This window comes from Bos mutus, chromosome 9, assembly GCF_027580195.1.
Source record: "Bos mutus isolate GX-2022 chromosome 9, NWIPB_WYAK_1.1, whole genome shotgun sequence".
NCBI lineage: Eukaryota > Metazoa > Chordata > Mammalia > Artiodactyla > Bovidae > Bos > Bos mutus.
This window is the reverse complement of record NC_091625.1, coordinates 25,732,674-25,756,915: the sequence shown is the minus strand read 5'-3', so window position 1 is coordinate 25,756,915 and position 24,242 is coordinate 25,732,674.

Here is a 24,242-nt window from a genome sequence, read left to right as displayed (position 1 = left end):
AGGAACTCGACTCAATGCTCTGTGGTGACTTCAATGGGAAGGAAATCCAAAAGAGAGGGGATATATGGATACATATAGCATACATGTACTTTTCTGTACAGCAGAAACTAACATAGTATTGTAAACCACCTATACTTCAACAAAAATTAACTTAAACAAAACAAAACCGATCCACGAATCCATTCTCCACTACTGCGACAAATTCCTGTCCAAAACGCAAACATGATCATGCCACCATCTACCAAAAAATTGTCAATATTTTGCAGATCTAACAAACTAAACAAATGTTTCTAGGAATATTGACTTTCATCATTTAGTAGAGACACTAGTCATTCTCAAACCAAATGAATTTTTTTCTCTTTTTGGCCAGTTTGAATTGTCCATGGCACTTTTATTCCTCATTCCAATGCCATCAAAAACTGATTATGTTAAGCTTTGGTCCACCAAGTTTCAATTATTGTCCCTCTCTCTGTAGAGTTTAATGAATGACATAAATTTAGAAATGAAGAAATGGGTTGGTACAGTAATGGAGCACCTATGAGTATAAGGTATGGGATTTAAATCAACATGACATATTTGGAGTGTAAGCAGCTTTTGGTATCCAGTATGCCTGATCTTAGCCAAACACAGTTTCCCGAGAAAACCTTGAAAAGTTTCCATAAGATGGATTGAAAAGGCTCTGCAGACTTCAAAGCACTGTTTAAAATATTTTGATGAGTTACATGTAAATGAACATGCAGATTAAATTTCCATCTAAGGCACATGCTCTTAAAACATTGAGGAAAAGTGCTTTGCCAAACATGCTCTGGGTCATTCTGAACTCAAAGCAGTTTGCAATATTCAACAAACCTAAATGTGGCAGGGGTCACCCATCTCTTCATTAGTCTCCTTACTACTTCAAAGCATAGTCACTAACTTGTAAGTGTCAATAAGAAAGGAAAATGTACACAGAGGATTGAACTAAATGGAAACTAAATCCTAAAGGAAATCAACCCTGAATATTCATTGGAAGGACTAATGCTGAAGCTGAAGCTCCAATATTCTGGCCACCTGATGTGAAGAGCCAACTCATTAGAAAAGACCCTGATGCTGGGAAACGTTGAGGGCAGGAGGAGAAGGGGGAACAGGATGAGCTGGTTGGATGTCACCACTGACTCAGTGGACATTAGACTGAGCAAACTCCGGGAGACAGTGAAGGACAGGGAGGCCTGCTGTCCTGCAGTTCATGGGTCGCAAAGAGTCAGACACGACTGAGTGACTGACAACAACAATGGAGAGGATGATGATATCTTCAAGCTATGAAAGAGCAACATGGATGGATCTAGAGGTTATCATACGAAGTGAAATACTAAGTCAGACACAGAAAGGCAGATATCACATACTATCACTTATATGTGGAATCTAAAAAGATGGGACAAATCAACTTATTTACGGAACAGAAACAGACTCACAGACTTCAAAACAACTTTATGGTTACCAAAGAGGAAAGCTAAATGGGGAAGGGATAAATTAAGAGTCTGGGATTAACATACAAACACTACTACATATAAAATAGATAATCAACAAGGACCTACTGTATAACATAGGAAACACTACTCAATATTCTATAATGACTTATATGGGAAAAGAAACTGAAAAAGAAAGAACAAGTGTATACGTATAACAGCATCATTTTGCTGCACACTTGAAACTAACACAACGTTGAAAACCAACTACACCCCAGTGTAAAATAAACATTAAATTGAAAAAGGTAAAAGAAGGTTATTTTCTTTCTCCAGATTTTATTTGTCCAATTACTGCTTTAATCAACAAGCCTATTTTTGAGCATTTACTACATGTGAAGCACCATAAAGAAATCAAAGAGTTATATGGATTGCCCTTGAGTTTCCTGGAGATAGAAAAAGGATTTTATCTGTTAACCCAAAGGACAGTGTCCAAATGCACATAAGCCATGGGAAAAATGAAGTAGAAGGTGTAGAAAATGTTCCCATACATACATTCTCCAACCTGAAAGTGAAAGTGTTAGTCACTCAGTTGTGTCCAAATCTTTGCAGCCCCATGGTGTGTCCATAGAATTCTCCAGGCAAGAATACTGGAGTGGGTTGCCATTCCCTTCTCTGGGGGATCTTCCCGACTCAGGGATCAAACTCAGGTCTCCTTCTTTACAGGCAGATTCTTTACCATCTGAGATACCAGGGAAGCCCATTTTCCAGCCTACAGGGCCAGAAAAGGGCACACTGTGGTTTCTGTTTTCCTGAGATAGTTGAAAGGCTGGGAACCACATCCTGAACCTTGTGCCCTGCTCAGCACCAGCAGGTCCTGCATACCTTGGATCTTAGTATTCCAGCCTCCTGCCTGGAGTAGTCAGCTTATCACTGGAGTTCTGGAAAGTCCAGATTGCTAAACATTCTTGATTGCCCCAAATGGAGAACCACCTAACTCAGAAATCCATTTTGTCAGCATACAGCCTGGTGACAAAACCACAGAATGCCTAATTTGGAGTTTTCTGGCTTAAAAAATGTTACCAGCTCCCCAGTGTTGACCATGCTGCTCAAAATTCCCTGTCATCTAAGTTTTCAGTCCCAAAGTTTTGAGAGTCTGCCTGATTCAAATGTAGCTGCTGGTAAGTAACATTTTTTAAAATTTCACAATTATTTCACTTTCTCTTGATGAGAAATAAGATGTGATCATCTTACTATCCCCCAGTAGACCCACAAAAGAGAGGAGGACAGTTGAGTGACTATTCTTAAAATGTTCAAAAGAGAAAGGGAAAATATTACAGGGTACAGACCTCTTTGATTATAGGCATTCTAAGAGTAGGGACTTCACATTATTTTTTTTTTCATGCTTCCTTATAATGCCTAATTCAAAAAACACCATCCATTAACTAACAACAACAACAACAAAAAAAAACCCAACACTAAAATCAAGGCTAAATGAGGGAAGGACAGAGTCGAGGAGGAGATTGAGGGAAAAAGGGTCCCTGAGAAATGACTCTCTGGTGACAAACTACAATCTTTTCATCTCCTCCTGTTTTGTACTTTGTCAGTCACTTTTGGCAAAGTAAGAAATGAGAACATTCCTCACCTAAGAAATGATACACATTTAACTGCACATCTTTAACATCCCCTGGACAGGTTGAAAACAAGCACAAGAGGATGAATGAAAGGAAAGGGACCATGCGGTAGAAATAAGAGCGGGTTCTGGTGTGGGTCGTTACTATCAGTTTTTTCTTTAGCAACTGTCACATGGCGATTAAGTTACATTAGATACTGTGGGAATGAATTGCTAAGCTGGCAGTGGCCTCATGTTGGAGAAACTCTTCCTTGGATCAAGAGTTGCAAAATTGAACAAGAAAAATGCATCCCAAGATCCTTTCCAGAATGTGGAGGCTTTATTATTTCTATTTCGAGTGGTGCTGTGCCCTTGCCACAAATTCCAAGGTCATGCCGTGAATTCTCAATGTTGACCTGCTTCTGAGCCTCACAGAACAAAGACTCAGCAAATCAGATTTTCCCAGTACATAAATTACATCCAAGGAGTAAATCAGGCACCTCTGGAAGCAGCGATGACTTTTTTAGGCCACCAGGACAAGTATAACTGAATTACTGCTTCTGTGAAATAAGTGGACTCTTGTCTTGATCTGAAAGAGCTAATTCAGTTTCTTAAAGGGCCAAAACAGTATTTTTGGAAGACTGTGGGTTGAACAGCATGGGTCAGAGGGCTAGATGTTGGATTCCACAGGTTTACGATGGATCAAAGCCGGATAGTCCGGTGGTCAGAGAAAGTGACAAAAACCTGTAGTAGAGAGTGAATGATGTCATTGATGGATATACTCCTGAAAGACTAGTCCTGTCTATCTCCTCATGCCCCCTGCTTATCTGTTAAACACGGTGATCCTAGATTGGACACGAAGAGGTTAGACAAGCAAGCCGTAGTGGCCCCAGACCTCCAGCCATCATGCAGCAAGGCTACTACCCGTGGTAAAAGCAGCAGGAGGAGACTGCTGATCCATGGGCGCAGTGCTGGCGGCTGCCTCTTCCTACCTGAGCCCCACCTGGATCACAGAAATGCTGTGTGAATTTGCTGGTTGAATGAAGATTGTTAAATACCCTATATGTGCTCAGCTAGATATTAAACAAATCAAGAAAGAATGAGTCATGTAAGTATACAGTTAATCATTAAAGTTTTTAGAGAAAATTTTTAATTTCACTAATACTTTCAAATTAAGGAACATCTTCAAACATCATCATAATAAAAAAGAATATAGGAAGCAATAGAATGCACTAAATGATACAATTAAATTTTTGGATAAGATTTACACATTGCAAGTGCTTAAAGTACTCCAGGAATTATTTTAATCACCGCAGATTTTAAAAATTGTATTTGTTCCTCATATGGAAATACCCATTCTCAGAATAAGAAAATTTGAAAGTATCTAGAGAATATGCCAGATCATGGCATCTGGTCCCATCACTTCATGGGAAATAGATGGGGAAACAGTGGAAACAGTGTCAGACTTTATTTTTTGGGGCTCCAAAATCACTGCAGATGGTGATTGCAGCCATGAAATTAAAAGACGCTTACTCCTTGGAAGGAAAGTTATGACCAACCTAGATAGCATATTGAAAAGCAGAGATATTACTTTGCTAACAAAGGTCCATCTAGTCAAGGCTATGGTTTTTCCAGTGGTCATGTATGGATGTGAGAGTTGGACTGTGAAGAAAGCTGAGCGCCCAAGAATTGATGCTTTTGAACTGTGGTGTTGGAGAAGACTCTTGAGAGTCCCTTGGACTGCAAGGAGATCCAACCAGTCCATTCTGAAGGGGATCAGTCCTGGGATTTCTTTGGAAGGAATGATACTAAAGCTGGAACTCCAGTACTTTGGCCACCTCATGCCAAGAGTTGACTCATTGGAAAAGACTCTGATGCTGGGGGGGATTGGGGGCAGGAGGAGAAGGGGACGAAAGAGGATGAGATGGCTGGATGGCATTACTGACTCAATGGACGCTGAGTCTGAGTGAACTCTGGGAGTTGGTGATGGACAGGGAGGCCTGGCGTGCTGCGATTCATGGGGTCGCAAAGAGTCGGACACGACTGAGCGACTGAACTGAACTGAACTGAGAGAATATTTAACTTGATCCCTTTGTTTTTACCAGTTGGCTTCATACTATACTATATATTTGTAAATGTTTTTACTCAAAAATATGAAAAACAAAAAAAGACACATTCCACCACCCAGAAGCAGCTTGGGGCCTTTTCTTTCTTTTTCCTATATTTATCTAGCTATTGCTACATTGAAAGAGAAAGAGAGAGGAGACACCTTTTTAAAAAAAAATCCTGTTCTACCTTTTGATTTAGAAAATGTATTTTCAATTTATAGCAAATCATTGACATTATTCAGGATAAGCAAACATAGAGACTCATCATTGTTTTTAGAGGTTGCATGGTACTTTATTACTTTATGCACTGTAATCTAATCCATTCTTCCTGTATTGATGGACAATTAAAAACTTTTCATTTTTTTTTACTACAACCTGAACTAAAATGAAGAATCTTACATATATCCATCTATACCTATATTTATACCTATACTTATATCTATATCTGTACCTATGTACATGCTAAGTCTCTTCAGTTGTGTCCAGCTCTTTGCAACCCCAATAGACTGTAACCCACCAGGCTCCTCTGTCCACGGAATTCTCCAGGGAAGAATACTGGAGCGGGGTTGCATGCCCTTCTCCAGGGGATCTTCCCAACCCAGGTATCGAACTGGTATCTCCTGCATTGACAGGTGGGTTCTTTACCACTAGCACTACACGGGAAGCCCATATACATATAGATAGATAGATAGATAGTTGTTCTAGGCTCTGAATGAGATGTTGAAAGGGAGATGCTAGATCAAAGATCTCCCGTTTTGTCCCACACAGGTCCATGGAAGTTAGCTTGTATAAACTGGAGGGTTCAACACCTCCATCTCCCAGAAATGGAGAAAGAAAACTGATCAGAGAAAACATCAAAGGAAGAGCCAGATATCAAGGACTCCTGTTGCACTCTGAGAGTTAGGAACCTGCTTGGAGTAACGTGTTGCTTTCAGAGTCCCACTACACAAGGGACTTTGAACGGAGTGAAGGAACTAATTAGAGTCTCCTAATCCCACGAAGGACCAGCCATGCTGGAAGCCGGGAGTTTTGGCCAACTGCTTGACAGTAGCCCCCGAGGATGGTGTGAGGATGGACTACAGTTCAGAGTGGGAACAGGAGACAGAAGAGAACATGACAAGAACTCAAAGCAGAAGAGGCCCAGCTGTACGGCCACTGGCAAAGACCACAGGCAAGGATACTCTCTGAGGGGCTTCAAGTCATCAGCTATTCTGCTGTCATTCTCCTTCATCCCCAGACCTTCAACAAAAGCCGCTACACACCAAAGCATGGTAGAAAGAGAAAGACTGTCCCAAGAGAAAGACAAAGAAAGAGAAAGACTGTCCCAAGTTCAAGAGTGTCAAGGACAGCAGAGACTGGGCTTACGTGGGGACATGGAGGCAACAGCAGAGGAGCAGGCTGGTGCCTGGCTTGACTCCAAGCAGAAGGGCCCAAACTTTAATCCAAATGTACTGGGGGCAGGTGGCCTGGCAGGGGCATGCAGAGTCCAGATTCTTCTGCTTCACTATAAAAGGGTCCGTCCATGCAGCGGACACATGGGCCACAAATAAACAGCCCTGTAACAATCTTAACTCTTTTTCACTTCAGCCAATGTTCCAGAAACACATTCATTTCAGAATCCAACAGCAGTTTCGAGAGGATTTTTAGCTACTCATTCCTTGCCACACACGTCCTAAACTTTAGTTACCAAATCTCTGTGCAAGATGCAACAATTTGCTTCCAGTCCTTCCGGCTTCTGCCAGGCCCTCACCCATGCAGCCGGCCTCCTGCTGGCCCCGAGCCACGGCTCCCCCACTGCTGTTGCTGACATTGCAGGTCTGCCAGATGCTCCTAGCAGCAGCACAGACCCATTGGGCAGGGAGGGGAGAGGCAAGGATTTTTGCTTTTTTTTTAATTTAGGACTGCACCCCCATGGCCTGCTGAATCTTCATTCTCTGACCAGGGATCGAACCTGTGTCCCCACATTGGAAGGCAAAGTCTCAATGACTGGACCACTGAGGAAAGTACTGGCAAGGACTTTTTCTTTTCCCTCCACCAGTTCTCTCTTTCTCTCCCCTCCCTCTCTTTTGTTGGTCTCTTGGCAAAATAAACCTGGCGAGACCAGATGTCAACCATAATTTCAAGTTTGCTGTGCTCCTACTGTTCCCGCTATAGACATTGTCCCTCTGAGGACTAAGACATCTCCACCCACAGAGCCTAAGCTGAGATTGCATGATTCATTTTGGAGGATGATACCCCATCCTCAGATGATATTATCTCCCAGCTGGCATCTCATTGTGTATTTAAAAGGCCAGGACATCACTCTCAGGTCAGCAACCTCCATGTATGATGGGACCAGTGGATCCATAATCATGAACTCAAAGGTGCATAGCCTTTGCTGTAAATTAGGGCCATTGGTCCAAGACAGTGTTAAATCAAACGCTCTGTAAGTACTCTGATAGTGGTGCTGGCAGAGTTTCTGTTGGCAGGAAAGGCAAACTTGTACCTCAGAATACATGAAGATTCCAGTAAAGAAGAATTGCTGCATTTTCCAGAGTGAAAGAGATCCAGAGTAATCAACTTGCTACTATTATTGAACCTATATTGGCACATCTTAATAACAAAAGTCCATAGTTTGGCTTAGGTTTTACTCTTGGTATTGTAAATTCTATGGTTTTGTACAAAATATTTTTCTGCTCTAAAAATCCTCTGTTCTCTGGCTATCCATTCTAACTACCCCTGCTTACCAACCCCTGGTACCAGGAAAACAATGATCTTTTTATTGTCACCATAGTTTTGTTTTTTTCCAGAATGTCATATAGTTGGGATCATATAGGATATTCTGGTTTTCAGACTGGTTTCTTTCACTCAGTCATAGCCATTTAAGATTCCTCCATGTCTTTTCATAACTTGATAGCTAGGCTACCCACTCCAGTATTCTGGCCTGGAGAATTCCATGTACATTTCTTTTTAGTGCTGAATAACTTTCCATTGACTGGATGTATCATTATTTATTTAGCCACTTAACTACTGCAGGACATCTTGGTTTCTTCCAAGTTTGGCAATTGTGAACAAAGTTTCTACATACATCTGATACAAATTTTTGTGTGGGCATAAGTTTTCAACTTCTTTTGGTAAATACCAAGGAACGTGGTTGCTGGAATGTGTGGTAAGAGATGTTGTCTTACCAGACATTTGTTTGATCACCAGAAAGGAAAGGGAGGGTGGATACTGGGGAAGGGGCAAGCACTTTCCTCATTGTTGAGTCTTCTGCAAGATCCTCAAGCAAAGCAGAGGCACCATCTTCTAATAAAGGAAGATGCATCATTTCAGTAAACCCAGCAAATTTCAGGGAATTAGAGATTTCAAAGTTCACAACTGCATTTACCCAGGTATCCTCAGCCCAAGTTTCAGGATTCCACTCCTCTCCCAGTTTGGCCCCAACACTGGCTCCAGAGAATCACCAGGATGGGAGTTCAACCTTTTCTGAAGCTCCAGTACTCTTGTGATTAATTCCTGAACTTGGTTCTCCTCTTGTCTGCCCTCCACCTGTAAGAGATTAGGATTTCCCTGAAGGCTGCCAAACAGTGCCTCTAATTTTTATGTTCTGCCTTGAATTGGTAATTAATCATCCTAAGGTTGTCATTAAAGTGAAGTGAAGTCGCTCAGTCGTGTCCAGCTCTTGGCGACCCCACGGACTGTAGCCTACCAGGCTCCTCCATCCATGGGATTTTCCTGGCAAGAGTATTGGAGTGGGGTGCCATTTCCTTCACTAGGGGATCTTCCCAACCCAGGGATCGAACCCAGGTCTCCTGCATTGCAGGCAGACAGGTTGTCATTATCCCTCTTCAATGAATCGATGGTGTAAGCAATAGTCATCCAATTCCAAAGTCCTTATAGTTACAGTTTCTGTCATACTTCTCAATACCAGTCAACATGTGGAACCAGCCAGTATATCTTCTTCCACTAATATCCCGATCCAGTTTACGCCAGGACAACATGGCAGGGACTGTGTATATTCTACCTGTATGTAGTAATGGGGTCCTCACTGCTAATGAGCCAGCAAATAATTTTTCTCTTAGAGTCTGTTTCCTATAACCATTCTTGGTACCAATCATCTTCAACTGAGTTCACTGAAAATCTAAAAGATGTCTAAAAATGGAATGTTGCATGCAGAATGTTCTCAGAAGAGACACCTATCAGGAAGTTAAAAAAAAAAAAGGTAGGATCAGTCATAGGGAGATGGTGATCTATGTGAAGTGACAAGTAAAGTTCTCAGATTTCATGGTGAGCTTTAGAGCTTCATGGCCCTTCGGAGTTATTCCAAAATGAAGCAAAGGGGACAGGCCTATGAATCCCTACAGAAGGCAAGCATTGGTTTTAATTCATCCTTTGGGAGGAGATGAAACCCTGGGTGGGACAATTCTCTAGTATGGAGAGCAGTTCTCAGAGAGGACAGCAGCTTTGAGCCTGGCTGTTATCCCCAGGAGTGAGGGCGGGGTACATCAGCCTTGAGAACATGACCTCGGAAGAGCTTTACAGTTTTGATGGTTGTTGTTGTTCAGTTGCTCAGTCCTATCCAACTCTTTGTGACCCCATAGACTGCAAGCACACCAGGCTTCCCTGTCCTTCACCACCTCCAGGAGCTTGCTCAAACTCACATCCATTGAATAGGTGATGCCATCCAACCATCTTGTCCTCTGTCATCCCCTTCTTCTCCTGCCTTCAATCTTTCCTAATATCAGAATCTTTTCTAATGAATTGGCACTTTGCATCAAGTGACCAACGTATTGGAGCTTCAGCTTCAGCATCAGTCCTTCCAATGAAAATTCAGGATTGATTTCCTTTAGAATTGACTGGTTTGATCTCCTTGCAGTCCAAGGGACTCAAGAGTCCTCTCCAACACCACAGTTCAAAAGTATTAATTCTTCGGCATTCAGCCTTCTTTATGGTCCAACTCTCACATCATGGAAAAACCATAGCTTTGACTAGATGGACCTTTGTCGTCAAAGGAATGTCTCTGTTTTTTAATATGCTGTCTAGATTTGTCATAACTTTTCTTCCAAAGAGCAAGAGTCTTTTAATTTCATGGCTATAATCACGATCTGCAGTGATTTTGGAGTCCACGAAAATAAAGTCTGTTACTGTTTCCATTGTTTCCCCATATATTTGCCATGAAGTGATGGGACCAGATGCCATGATCTTCATTTTTTGAATGTTGAGTTTTAAGCCAGATTTTTCACTCTCCTCTTTCACTTTCATCAAGAAGCTCTTTAATTCTTCACTTTCTGCTATAAGGGTGGTCTCATCTGCATATCTGAGGTTATTGATATTTCTCCCAGCAACCTTGATTCCAGCTTGTGCTTCATCCAGTCCAGCATTTCACATGATGTACTCTGCATATAAGTTAAATAAGCAGGGTGACAATACACAGCCTTGACATACTCCTTTCTTGATTTGGAACCAGTCAGTTGTTTCATATCCAGTTCTAACTATTGCTTCTTGATCTGTATACAGGTTTCACAGGAGGCAGGTAAGGTGGTCTACATTCCCATCTCTTGAAGAATTTTCCACAGCTTGTTGTGATCCACACAGTCAAAGGCTTTGGCATAGTCAATGAAGAAGTAGATGTTCTTCTGGAATTCTCTTGATTTTTTCAATGATCCAACAGATGTTGGCAATTTGATCTCTGGTCCCTCTGCCTTTTCTAAATCCAATTTGAACATCTGGAAGTTCTTGGTTCACGTGCTATTGAAGCCTAGCTTGGAGAATTTTTAGCATTACTTTGCTTGCATGTGAAATGAGTGCAATTTTGCAGTAGTTTGAACATTCTTTGGCATTGTCTCTCTTTGAAATTGGAATGAAAAGTGACCTTTTCCAGTCCTGTGGCCACAGATGAGTTTTCCAGATTTGTTAGCATGTTGTGTGCAGCACTTGAACAGCATCATCTTCTAGGATTTGAAATAGCTCAGCTGGAATTCCATCGACTCCACTACCTTTCTTCATAGTGATGATTCCTAAGGCCCACTTGACTTGACACTCCAGGATGTCAAGAATAATAGTTTTGTTATTCAGTCGCTAAGTCATGTCCAACTCTTTGCAATTCCATGGACTGCAGCATGCCAGGCTTTCCTGTCCTTCACCATCTCCCAGAGTTTGCTCAAACCCGTGTCCACTGAGTCGGTGATGCCATCCAACCATCTCATCCTCTGTTGTCCCCTTATCCTCCTGCCCTCAATCTTTCCCAGCATCAGGGTCTTTTCCAATGAGTCAGCTCTTCGCATCAGGTGGCCAAAGTACTGGAGCTTCAGCTTCAGCATCAGTCCACTATACATATTTTATCTGCACTACCGCTGTGTACAACTGCGAGTGCAGCCTTCTTTGTTCTCCCTGCCTCCACAGCAGTCTTTTTTTCCATGATTTACAGAGAAGGACTTAAACAGAATTTAATTCCCTGCATGTGGTCAAAATGGTGTGAATGACTCTACAGTGGGATCAATCAGGCAAGCTGGACAAGTCACTATGAGTATCAAGCAAGTGGTGGAATCGCTGTCTTCATTTGAAGGATCTGAGCTGCGTACAGGAAGTCCCTAGAAGAGCTTCAGCATTTGGAGTCCAAAAATCTTATGAAGTTCATTGTCATAACATCAGTAGACAGGCTTTAGCCCAATTTCTCATTGTTGTTGTTCAGTCACCAAGCCGTGTCCAACTCTTCTTGACCTCATGGACTGCAGCATGCCAGGCCTCCCTATCCCTCACCACCTCCCAGAGTTTGCTCAAACTCATGTCCATTGAGTGGATGACACCATCCAACCATGTCATCCTCTACAACTTCCTTTTCCTTTTGCCTTCAATTTTCCTGGCAGCAGGGGCTTTTTCATTGAGTCAGCTCTTCACATCAGGTAGTCAAAGTACTGGAGCTTGAGCTTCAGCATCAGTCCTTCCAATGAGTATTCAGGGTGATTTTCTTTAAGATTGACTGCTTAGCCCATTTTCTCCGATTTTGGCAAAAATGTTTCTGCTTGCTTTTAAAGGGAAACAGCTAAGGCCAAGCTACCCAACCAACCCTTCTAGAGCAGATTTACATCATTAGAGGGGCCTGACTGAGCCCTGTCTATATCTCTCCACTGCCTATCTTCTGACAGCCTAATGTTGCCTTGTGGCCTTTAGGGCACCAAGAGAGAGTGCCATGTATCTAGCAGTCTCTAGTCTCAGAGTCCACCTTGTTTTCTCCTCATTTTTTCAGCATTGGGCAGAATCATGGTCACTCTCAAAGTCAGTGACATAAAGCCACGGTTCTGAGTCTAGGAAAATGTGTTGCAAGATTACTTTGCAATTGTCTAGTGAGACGCATTCAGGAGAAGATTCACATGCATTGCCACAACTTCTACCAGACACTCCTTCAAAGTGCAGAAAAATGTGAATTTGTCCCAAAGTTTGCCAGAGATCAAGTTCAGTGGCCAGGGTCTACTTACAAATCATTGTAGTTACTTCACATAGTTGGTACTAACACACCTGAGAACCACTGATTTTGTTGCAAAGTCAATCTTGTTCTCTGACCACGGGCCACACTTCCAAACACAGGCAGCTTGATCCCAGCTGCAGACAGGCTTCTGGAGAAACAGCCTGGGCATGCGAATAGACCACAAGGAAAGATCACAGCCCAGAGGTCACCCTCTTGATAGCAGGCCAACGATCTTAACCTCCGCGGGGAAATAAAATCACTGTGAGGGATCTATGAGTGCTGAATAGCTATTTATAAAATCAATGGGAAACTTCTTTAAGGGAGTCATTGTTGTCTGCATTTCACATGTCTGCCCATGGCTTGTCTGTTTCCGTATGGAACCAGAAATTAATGCTGAGCAGAGATTTCCCTGCACCTCATCCACTGGCAGAAAGCATATCATGTCTCAGCACACCAGGGGGTACCCGGTAACCTGCTGGGGAGCGTGAGCTGGAGCCATTCCTGTGACAGCATGTGCCACTTTGCCTTAATAGAAGTCACCAAACCGAAAACAGATGACAGCCGCAGATGCTGAGAAACTGAGATGTAGAAACAGGCTCCTTTCTTTGTCATAGTTTTTGTTTTTTTTTAATTTGGTCATTTTTTTTTTAACCAGTTGTGTGTGTGTGTGTGTGTGTGTGTGTGTGTGTGTGTTGCCCATGTGTTAATGAAGACTGTGGGAGGCCCTTGGCCCAGTGCTGAGCTGTGTACTAGGTTGTAGCCTGCAGAAAAGGCTCCCTGGGACACTGACCAGACTTGATGAAATGACAGGGTGGTCTGCTCTAGAAGAATCCACTTCACACAGGGGGGTCTCCTTTGATTGTTTCTACTTTTGTCATGAGAAAAAAACATGGGAATCAAGTCTATTTTCCTGAATCTTCCTGCGCTATACCAGTTCCCTTCGTTTTACACTCTCTTTCCCCGCTAGGTCACCCTATCAGTCAGCAATATTTATGAAAACTCTGTTGTAGGCCGAACAGCAGCAGTAGATTCCATGAAATACAAAGAAATAAGCAAAATAATCCCTGCCTTGGAGGAGCATATAGACTATGGTAGGAACAGCCACACACGAGCACGAACAACAGGGCATTTTGTGAAAGCAACAGCGTTGCAGAGTGTAACATTCATTATAAACTAGAAAGAGACACGGCACAAGGGAAAAAGGCTGAAGTGACTTGTAAACAGCCCTCCTAGAAGAGGCAAGTTCTGAAAAAAAGCACTGGTAACACCACCACGTACTATACTCCAAGTTGCAAATAACTCAAATCATCAAGTTTCTTTGAATCTACCTTCAAGTTTCCTTCCGTCTTTCTTTCAACCCTGGCTTTTTCGTCCTACCACCACCAGGCCATAAAGCACTTTGTTCCAACAACATTTTAACTGGCCTTCCTGTGTCCAGCCTCTCTCCGTTTCATCTCTTTCATGTGCAAGTATCAGGTTTTCTTTGTAAAATACAATGATTTTCATTAAATAATCGGCCCGCTCAAAAATGAATAATGGCCCCACATTGCTTCTCAGGAAAGAGGAGAGGGACTGTACCTATAGAATCTGGGTATAATCCACATATAAATCAGCATGTAATAGCTAAACCATGTGCACTAGATTATTAAATTATTCTTATTCATATTTAGGTAAATGCTTAGTAAACTGTATGTATTCCTTTCCATACTGTTGGTTTCATCATTCACAGAGAATTGAGTCCTAAAATAAAAGAACCTATTCAAAGCCATAAACCTAAATCATGTAGTCATAAGCAAAAATTTAGGATAATTTGCCTAATATGCAAAGTGTAGAAAGAAAGAAAGATATACTATTGAAATCTAGATGGACCATCCTTTTCCAAGATACTCACCACCTAGATGGCAAACTGATGAGGCAACAAGAAGGAAAGATCTAAGGTTGAAAAGGGCTAATGTTTAAATTAATATTATATTCCATAATTTCTCCAGCAAAGCAGGTGACACCATCTTCCTTTAACCCTGGAAACTTTTACTCACTTGATTTTTTTCACCCTCCCAAGAACTCCTAGTATCAAATGAACTCATCAAATCAAGAAGAATGGATAAAGTAATGAGTTGAAAACTTTTTCTAAAATTATAATACATGGGAAGCTAAAATAATTAAAACAACATGGTTTGGGTTTCTAAATAGACAATCAGATAAAATAGACAATAATGAAAGAAAATGTATAATGTCAAAAACTAGATATTAATTACTATAAGAAATTAGTATATATGACATTTTTAACCAATGATGAAAAGACAATGCTCAGATGAATAGGTAGCCACTTGGGGGAAAAAATTCTTTGTTGTCTTACTTCACCTCTGATTTCAAAACAAAGTTCAGGATAAAGATAAGATTTAAATGTATTTTTAAAGAAGCAATGAAAGTCCAAGAAGAAAACGTACCAAAAATATTTTATGAAACAGAAAGGAGGGGTAGCTGTTTTGGGAAACAGTTTGTTCTTTCCTCAAAAACTTAAACATAGATACCACATGACTCAGCAATTCCACTCCTAGGGATACATCCAAGAGAATTAAAAATATATGTTCATACAAAAACATTCATGTACGTGAATATTCATTGTAGTGTTATTCATAATAGGCAAAAGATGGATATAATCCCAGTGTCCTTCAACTGGTGAATGTATAAACAAAATGTGGTATAGCCAAACAATGGAGTATTAGTCAATCATAAAAATCATGAAGTACCCATACATGCTACACTGTGGATAAACCTTAAGAACCATATGCTAAGTGAAAGGAACCAGACACAGAGGCCACAGAGACACAGAGGCCACACACATGTTACATGATTCTATTTATAAGAACTGTGCAGAATAGGCAAATGTATAGAGACAGAAGGTAGATCAGAGGTTGTCAGGGGCCAGAGAGAGTGGGGATGAGGCATGACTGCCAATGCGTAGAGGGTTTCTTTTTTGGATGATGAAAATAGTCTCCGGTTATATAGTGACAATAATCATTTTGGAATCATAATAGAAACAGCAAGCAAGACCTCACAAGGTGAGAGCAAATCTCTTTCCCATATCAGCTGAATCTCAAAGAACAACTTTTGGATTCTAAGAAATAAGATATTTTTGATTTTATAGTTTGTTTTCATTAATATCATGATATTAACTTCCTCCTTTAATTAGATGATCTTATACATATGTTAAGCTATTTAAAGTTATTTTTATTGTAAAATGAGACCAAAGTTGGTTATATAGTCATATATAGCATATAATGGTAGTATCATGGGTTTCTGTTATTTTGGGGAACTAAAGTAACCCATAGGAAAATATGATTTATATTGAAAAATTCATTTTGTAGTCAACTGTTCAGGAGATGAAAGACATAAGGGAGAAATATCTGTAAATAAAACAAATCTACAGTGTTACTGTGAACTATTGATTTTTTTAAAAGTCTATTTAAATTTTGTATAAATCTATATAAAGGATTCAATGGAAGTTCAAAGAGCTATATTATAATATATTATTATATTATGTTACATAATACTATATTTATAATCCCTCAGCTGAAATCCATGTAGCCATGTGGATTTCAAACTTCAGAATTTGGGGATTTTACAAAGGTAACACAGCATGTCTACTGCTTGTTGCATATCAAGTCAGCGAAGGCTGGCGCCATTCCCTGTAATCAAACCCACTAATATTTCTGCAGAAAAAAGCATAAAAATTCATACTAACTGAAGTAAATAAGACTATAAATAGTCTCACATAAGTTCAAGTCAGGTTTTCTTCCCAATTTGTTCAGGTCACCTTAAGTTTTGCCATCATATAAAGTAAAGGAACCTAGTTTTCCTAGCCTTTTGCATTTCAGAGTTGTGTCTAAGAGATTATAGATCTGTGTGTGTGCACACATGCTCAGTTGCATCTGACTCTTTGCAACCCATGGACTGTAGCCTGCCAGGCTCCTTTGTCCATGGAATTCTCCAGGCAAGAATACTGGAGCAGGTTGCCATTGCCTTCTCCAGGGGATCTTCCCACCCAGGGAACGAACACACATTTCTTACATCTTCTGCACTGGCAGGCAGATTCTTTACCAGCTGAGCTATGGGCGAAGCCCTTATGGACCTAATATATTGCTATTTTAAAATAATTTGTCTTGAAAATCTCTATATAATTAATTTACTAAGCAATTCTGTATTTTAGCATTTCTGAGTTTTGAAGGTGTTCTTTTTTTGATGCCTGGGAGTTTTGTTTGTTTGTTCAATCTGGGGGTTCTTCAAGAAAAGATTGCACTTCACTTTAAACAGTAAATGTGCTTGACGATCAAATCATACTATGTGCCAAGCTAGATGTTTATTTAAAGTAACATTGCAAAGAAATGATCATTCCAGAAGTGATGTGTTTTGTAAGTAGGGATTTTTATAGACCAGAATTTGTTAAAATAGCCGGTCGCTGAGGGTCGGACACAACTGAGCGACTTCACTTTCATTTTTCACTTTCATGCATTGGAGAAGGAAATGGCAACCCACTCCAATGTTCTTGCCTGGAGAATCCCAGGGATGGGGGAGCCTGGTGGGCTGCCGTCTATGGGGTTGCACAGAGTCAGACACGACTGAAGTGCCTTAGCAGAAGCAGTAGCAGTATCATAAAAATCAGCAAAAGGCAAATCAAAGTTTTTAATCTGTAATACAAAGACATAACTATGAAACTATGAAGTTACAGGCATAATTATCAACTCTCTCTTTGGTTTGTGGGGAGGAGCAGTCACACACACACACACACACACACACACCCTCCAATCTCAAGTTCTCAAAACGTCACTACTGTAATTATTGTTCTGCTACCTCTCATGGGAGCTTCTGACTCCTCTGGCTTATTTGCATTTTTAAATTCCCTTCCTTTCTCCAGGGTTGTGATAACATGTACCTTGTTTTATTTGTTTAGTATTATATTAATAGCTTATTCAATCATTGTAGCTATGCCTTATAAATATTTCATACTCTGGCATTTAAAAAGCAATGTTGTTTTCAAATAGAATGACTCAGGACTCCAATGCCAGCATGAGCTAAAAATATGAATCCGAAGAGTTTCTCGTCTTTTAGAGTAAAAATTACTAAAAACTTTAGGATCCTGACCTTTAACTTTAAAAATCTCAGACATAATTCCTTACATTGTATAAAACTAGTAATTTTAAAAAATTATTCCACTATATAACAAATTTCTAACCAAGTCTTCATTGCTTGAGAGATTGAATTTGATAATGTCACTACTGAAAGAACAATTTTGAGTTAGAAGGGAATCTGATCAACCCCTCATTGCACAAATAAGAGAACTGAGATTAGTAAAGGCTGTTGCCTGCAATGCAGGAGTCGCAGGAGACACAGGTTCAATCCCTGGGTTGGAAAGGTCCCCTGGAGAAGATCATGGCAACCCACTCCAGTATTCTTGCCTGGAGAACCCCATGGACAGAGGAACCTGGCAGGCTACAGTTCATGGGGTCACAAAGGGTCAGACATGACAGAAGTGACTTAGCATGCTCATCAGGACTCAAGCTGAGATCTCTAGGACTAGTGCTCTTCATCCCACCAATTTGGTTGCTGTTGCCTTGGTCTGTTTATCTCATATCCCCATTAGAACTACAAGCAACCTGACCAGAGGAATCAGGCATCATTCTCCCCTTTCAGTTTCCTTTATACAATAGATTTTTATTTCATACATGTGGAGCTATCATTAATCTCATAAGTGCTTGAAATTGCCACTCATTTGTCTTTCACTGTGATTTTAACTTAACAGCATCCAAGACTCTGCTCTAATTTTTCCAGCCATTTGCATGTATTTTCAAAGAATTCCTAGCTGCAAGTCCTTATGCACAATGATATTAAAGTAAGAGCCCAATGCACAGCAACAAGTCACAATGCTTATGTCAAGTGAAAATTGTTTTACTCTCACGATATATCTTCCCAAAGATGAGACGATCAGGTAGTTAGACCATTCTGGGACACCTTCTTGATCTAAAGCATCAGATGTGGGTTGATATTTACATGAGAAGCTTTGCAGTTGGAAAAAGTAGGTGGAGGGTAAAAGAAACCCTTTTCCTCTGCCTGGCACAAACATTACAATGAACTTAGGTGAAGATATGGCTTGTTGTTTCTAGAGTTGTTACCATGACAGTGTGTTCCATGGGAGAGGGGGCACTAAATGATTCATTTAAACTTTTTAACTCTATGATCTGTAAAATGAGGACAATCCTTGTAACTGGTTTAAAAGATTATTAGGTTACCATTAAGATCTCATTGGGCCTTGAAACACCAGAAATCTGATATATCCTACATCCTTTTTCCATGTTCCATTCCCAATTTAAGATTACTATTGAACACAGGAGTGTACTATGTTCATAGGCATTTTCCCTTGTCTATGGACAGAAGGGCAAATCTTTAAGTGGCTATGTGTGGGGGTGAAGGTGGGGAGAGAATACTTTCTGGATTGAAACATCACTGCTAAAAATATCTCACATTTTAAATAAAAAATTCTATTGTTACTTTTTTGTTGCTTTTGTTGTTTTAGTCCCTAAGTCATGTCTGACTCTTTGTGACTCTACAGACTGTAGCCTGCCAGGCTCCTCTGTCCATGAAATTCTCCAGGCAAGAATACTGGAGTGTATTGCCATTTCCTTCTCCAGAGGATCTTCCCGACCCAGGGATCCAACCTGTGTCTCCTGTGTTTCCTTCACAGGCAGGTGGATTTACTCTTTAGAACTTTTTATTTTGATCTAATTTTAAATATACAGAAAAGGTGTAAGAATGAGTAGGGCAAGGAATCTTCATATACCCTTTACTCAGATTATATGAATTGTTTATATATTTTTCCCATTCTTTGTCTCTCTCTCTTGACCATTTGAGAGGAAACTGGAATCATGTCCTTTTACCCCTAAACTCTTCAGTGTGCATTTCTTAACAGCACCTACATGATTATCACTTATCAAAATCAGGAAATTTAGCATTGGTAACATGTACTAATTGCAATTATTAATGTTTTTTTTTTCTTTTAACTTGAAGTTAGTTGACGTAGAACATTATATAAGCTGCTGCTGCTGCTGCTAAGTCACTTCAGTCGTGTCCGACTCTGTGCGACCCCATAGACGGCAGCCCACCAGGCTCCCCCGTCCCTGGGATTCTCCAGGCAAGAATACTGGAGTGGGTTGCCATTTCCTTCTCCAATTCATGAAAGTGAAAAGTGAAAGTGAAGTCGCTCAGTTGAGTCCGACTCTTCGCAACCCCATGGGCTGCAGCCCACCAGGCTCCTCCGTCCATGGGGTTTTCCAGGCAAGAGTACTGGAGTGGGGTGCCATTGCCTTCTCTGATTATATAAGCTATAGATGTTCAATACAGTAATTCACAATTTTTAGAAGTTATACTCTATTTGAAGTTATTATAAAATATTGGCTATATTCCCCACGTTGTACACTATATCCCTGTAGCTTACTCTATTCCTAATAGTTTATATATCTTAATCCTCTACCCTCATCTTGTCCTTCCCTCTTCCCTCTCCACACTGGTGATCACTAGTTTGTTCTCTTTGTGCTCTCTTGAATTTGTTTCTTTTTTGTTGTATTCACTAGTTTCTTTTTTAATCCACATATAAGTGGTATCTTACAGTATTTCTCTTTCTCTGCCTGACTTGTTTCACTTAGCATAACACCTTCCAAACCCGTCTGTGTTGTTGCAAATGGCAAAATTTCTTTCATTTTTATGACTGAGTAGTAGTGCATTGTGTGTACACACAGACACGCACACATGTATATACTACACGTTCTTTATCCATTCCTCTGTTGATGGACACTTAGGCTGCATCGATATCTTGGCTATTGTATTATAAATAATGCTGCTATGAACATTGGGGTGTATGTACCCTACAGCTAATATCTGCTCTATGGTGTAGACCTCATACTAATGGCAAGAGTTGTACAATAATATGTGGGTCATATATTGTTAGCTATCTAGAGATCTGTTGCTATCATGACACACTTGACTTCCCTGCTCACATTTTTGAAAGTTGGCAACATTAAATAAAGATCAACATTATGTAAGAAGTGTAGAAGACATGAAAAGAGTGATTTATGTTAGGGAGAGCTGAGTACCAACTAATAGAGAAATTTAAATTTAGAAACTAGCAATTCTCTTTCTCAAATTTCAGCATTCATTAACTCCAGTTACAAACAAGGACCTCAAGATCAGAGAGTTAAGGGGATTACAGACTTACATTTACAATAGGAAAATTAATTATATGATAAAATTAATTAACTCTTTCATAGATGATATCTCCAAAGTCTTCGAGTAACATCCCTCAAGTTACTTGGAACTCGTCAGTTGTGCTTCTTTTTAATGACTACGTTCACCCGTAAGTGAAAGCCTATTATGAACTACCCTGATTATGATCAGAGTCAAATTTAAAGAACTGAACTGCACTGAACTTTGATTATTCAGTATACAAATAGTGTTTAGCTTCAGCCTTGGTGGTTCAGTCACTAAGTCGTGTCTGACTCTTGTGACCCCATGGACTGTAGCCCGCCAGGCTCCTCTGTCCATGGAATTCTCCAGGCAAGAACACTGGAGTGGGTTGCCACTTCCTTCTGCAGGGGATCTTCCCAACCCAGGGATCAATCCCTGGTCTCCTGCACTGCAGGCAGTTTCTTTACGGACTGAGCTAACAGGGAAGCCCAGTTCCAGCCTTACAATCAGTTAAAGTGTAGTTAACCTATTTATCTGGTAAGGATGGAAAGGTGAAAAAAGGTAAGAAAAAATATTTATTGAGCCCGTATTTTGTGCCAGGCACTTTGTGAAAGTTGTCCTGTTTAATGCCCAGGAAGGTTAGATAAGACAGCAGAACAGGACTATCAACTCAATATTGGACCATAAAGAAGGCTGTGTCCCAAAGAATTGAAACTTTCAAATTGTGGTGCTGGAGAAGACTCTTGAGAATCTCTTGGACAGCAAGGAGATCAAACCAGTCAATCCTAAAGGAAACCAACCCCAAATATTCATTGTAAGGACTGATGCTGAAGCTGAAACTTCAATACTTTGGCCATCTGATGCAAAGAGCTGACTCACTGGAAAAGACCTGTTGCTGAGAAAGATTGAGGGCAGGAGGAAAAGGTGGTGACAGAGGATGAGACGGTTGGATGGCATCACCGACTCAATGGACATGAATTTGAACAAACTCCAGGAGATAATGAAGGACAGGGAAGCCTGGTGTGCTGGAGTCCATGGGGTCACAAATAGTAGGACATGACTTAGCCACTCAACAACTCTGTTCTTGTTTAGAAAACAGAAATATTAGTCTTAACTTCAGAATAAAGTTGTGAGGATTAAATGGGAATAAAAGAAATGTCTTTGAAAAAGAGCTTTGTAAACCATAAAGTACTATGGCCACATAGAGAAACATGCATGGTCTCCTAAAGAACATTTTACTTGTAACTTTTAATATGTCCAGACTCAAGATTATCATATTGAAGATACCTAGTTCCTTCTGTGGGCTCCCAAATAGAGTTCTGAAAAAACACACTGGGGGCATCTTTCAATTCCAATTCCTTCTCCCTTCTACATACATCTCCACCCACAAACAACTGTCCTAAACCAAACCTGTCTTGTCTCTACCTTCCCCAGGACTGCCCAGGGCTATAGAGAAAGAGGAGCCACATGGATTGCTATACGTCTACTGTTATAGCTGGGTGTATAGCAGGAGACATCCAGGAAGTACTTTTCAAGACATCTGACTGTATTAAAATCATCACCCTTCTATTTCCCTATAAACTGAATTTCCTACACAAACTGCAAGCAAGCTGCCATAAAATTTTAGACTCCATCTGGCAAGCCCAGCATTATGCATGGATTTCTCTACCCTAAGTGAAGGCTATTGTCAGATTTGAACCTTCCCCAGAGAAACTGGGACACCCAGCACAATTGGAGGCAGGAGCTGTGCATGCCAACCTGTGGTGTTCACTCTAAATGGATGACACATGAACTTCAAAGAGCATTTTACAATGCACAGCATAAAAGAATTCAAGTCAGGGGTGGCTGGAACTGAAAGACAAAACAAACATTTCCATTTGCTAGGTAGGGAGTGAACCAGTTGCAGTGAGCCCCCCTTGTTAAAATCAGGGCCTGGAGTAAAAAGTGTAGTGAACATGCCGAGCTCATTATTGTGCTTCCTAGTAAAGTGGACAAAAAGCATATTTCTGAAATGATGTTTATTACCATATCGTGTATTCTCTTAAGAAGCTGAACAGCTGCTGTCTAACCACTGTCTTAATGGAAAGCAAATTTAAGACTTTGGAAGCTTTTGGTGGGATTGGGGATTGGGAGGCTGGCAGGGAGAAGGGGTTTCCTTCCTTTCTATCTCCCTTTCTTTTTTTCTCTTCTTATTTCTTTCTATAATTTTGCAAAAACTTTACTACTAGATGATTGATTGGGTTATGTAACTAAGTCAGTGTAAAAGCCTCAAGTGTGCCAAGAACAAAGAAAAAGTTAGAATTTAGGCAAAGATGAGAAATTTTACTTTGCCCAAATAACTAAATCACTGATTGCTCCAATGATTGTCCTTGAGAGGAATGGTGTTATCATTCTAATGGAAAGGAAGGGGAAACACTGAACACTGAGTTTGCAGACTCACTTTGTAAACTCACTGAAGCGTAGGATCATCACTAAGTCAAACTTTACAGTTTCATTTCTTACCCGGTTCAAAAACATAAAGATGTTTTGGCAGAAGCGTCTGTCAAATTCTCAAGACTATCCAAAAGCAACCTGCTCAGAGGCTCAGCAAGCCACACCCAGAACAGACACACACAGAGTTCAATAATGTCACAACACACAACAGAAAAGTGGTCAGGAGCCCAGTGTGGTAGTCAAGCGAAGCCGGGCTGCTTTGGAATAATTGCACAAAATCTCTGAAAGGATAACTGGTACGCACGTGGAGAGTGAAGAGGCTCCTGTGTCTTTCTGTGATACGGTACCACAGGGTCAACACAGGGAAAAGCGGCAGCTTTGACAAAAATGGTAAAAAGCAGAATTTCAGTGGTATCTCAATAAAGCTGGAAACAATTCTCTTTCATTTTAAAGAAATACTAACAGACACAAACACAAATTTTTAATTAAGAAAAACATTTGAGCACAGAATTTCAATCTCCTGTTGCAGGTTGAAGTTGCAGTTTTTAAGCCCTGAATCTATAAACCTGTAAGTAAGATGAAAAAGTAAAGAAACAGAGCAAGGCATACATGAACATAGAATGACCAAAAGAAGGCTCTCGAGGAAAATCAACGCTTTAACCCAGAATAATTCTTCATTATTACTACAGAGGATTGTGGTGGCTACCATCAAAGCGAGAATGTGTTTGAGACTGATTGGGTGTTATTATATACTTTGGGGGATTAAGCCTCCCCACACCATGGAAAACTCTCAGATTCATCCCATTTCCTGATTTCTGATGATTGGTCCTCATCATCCAACTATAAAGACCTGGATCATCGCAGTTGCATTTTGTAGTTACAAGGGGCTGAGCACATCTGCAGCGCAGCAGTGAGCACTGAAGACCTCAAAGGAAAGTCATCCACATGAGATCCGTGATGTGCGTTTC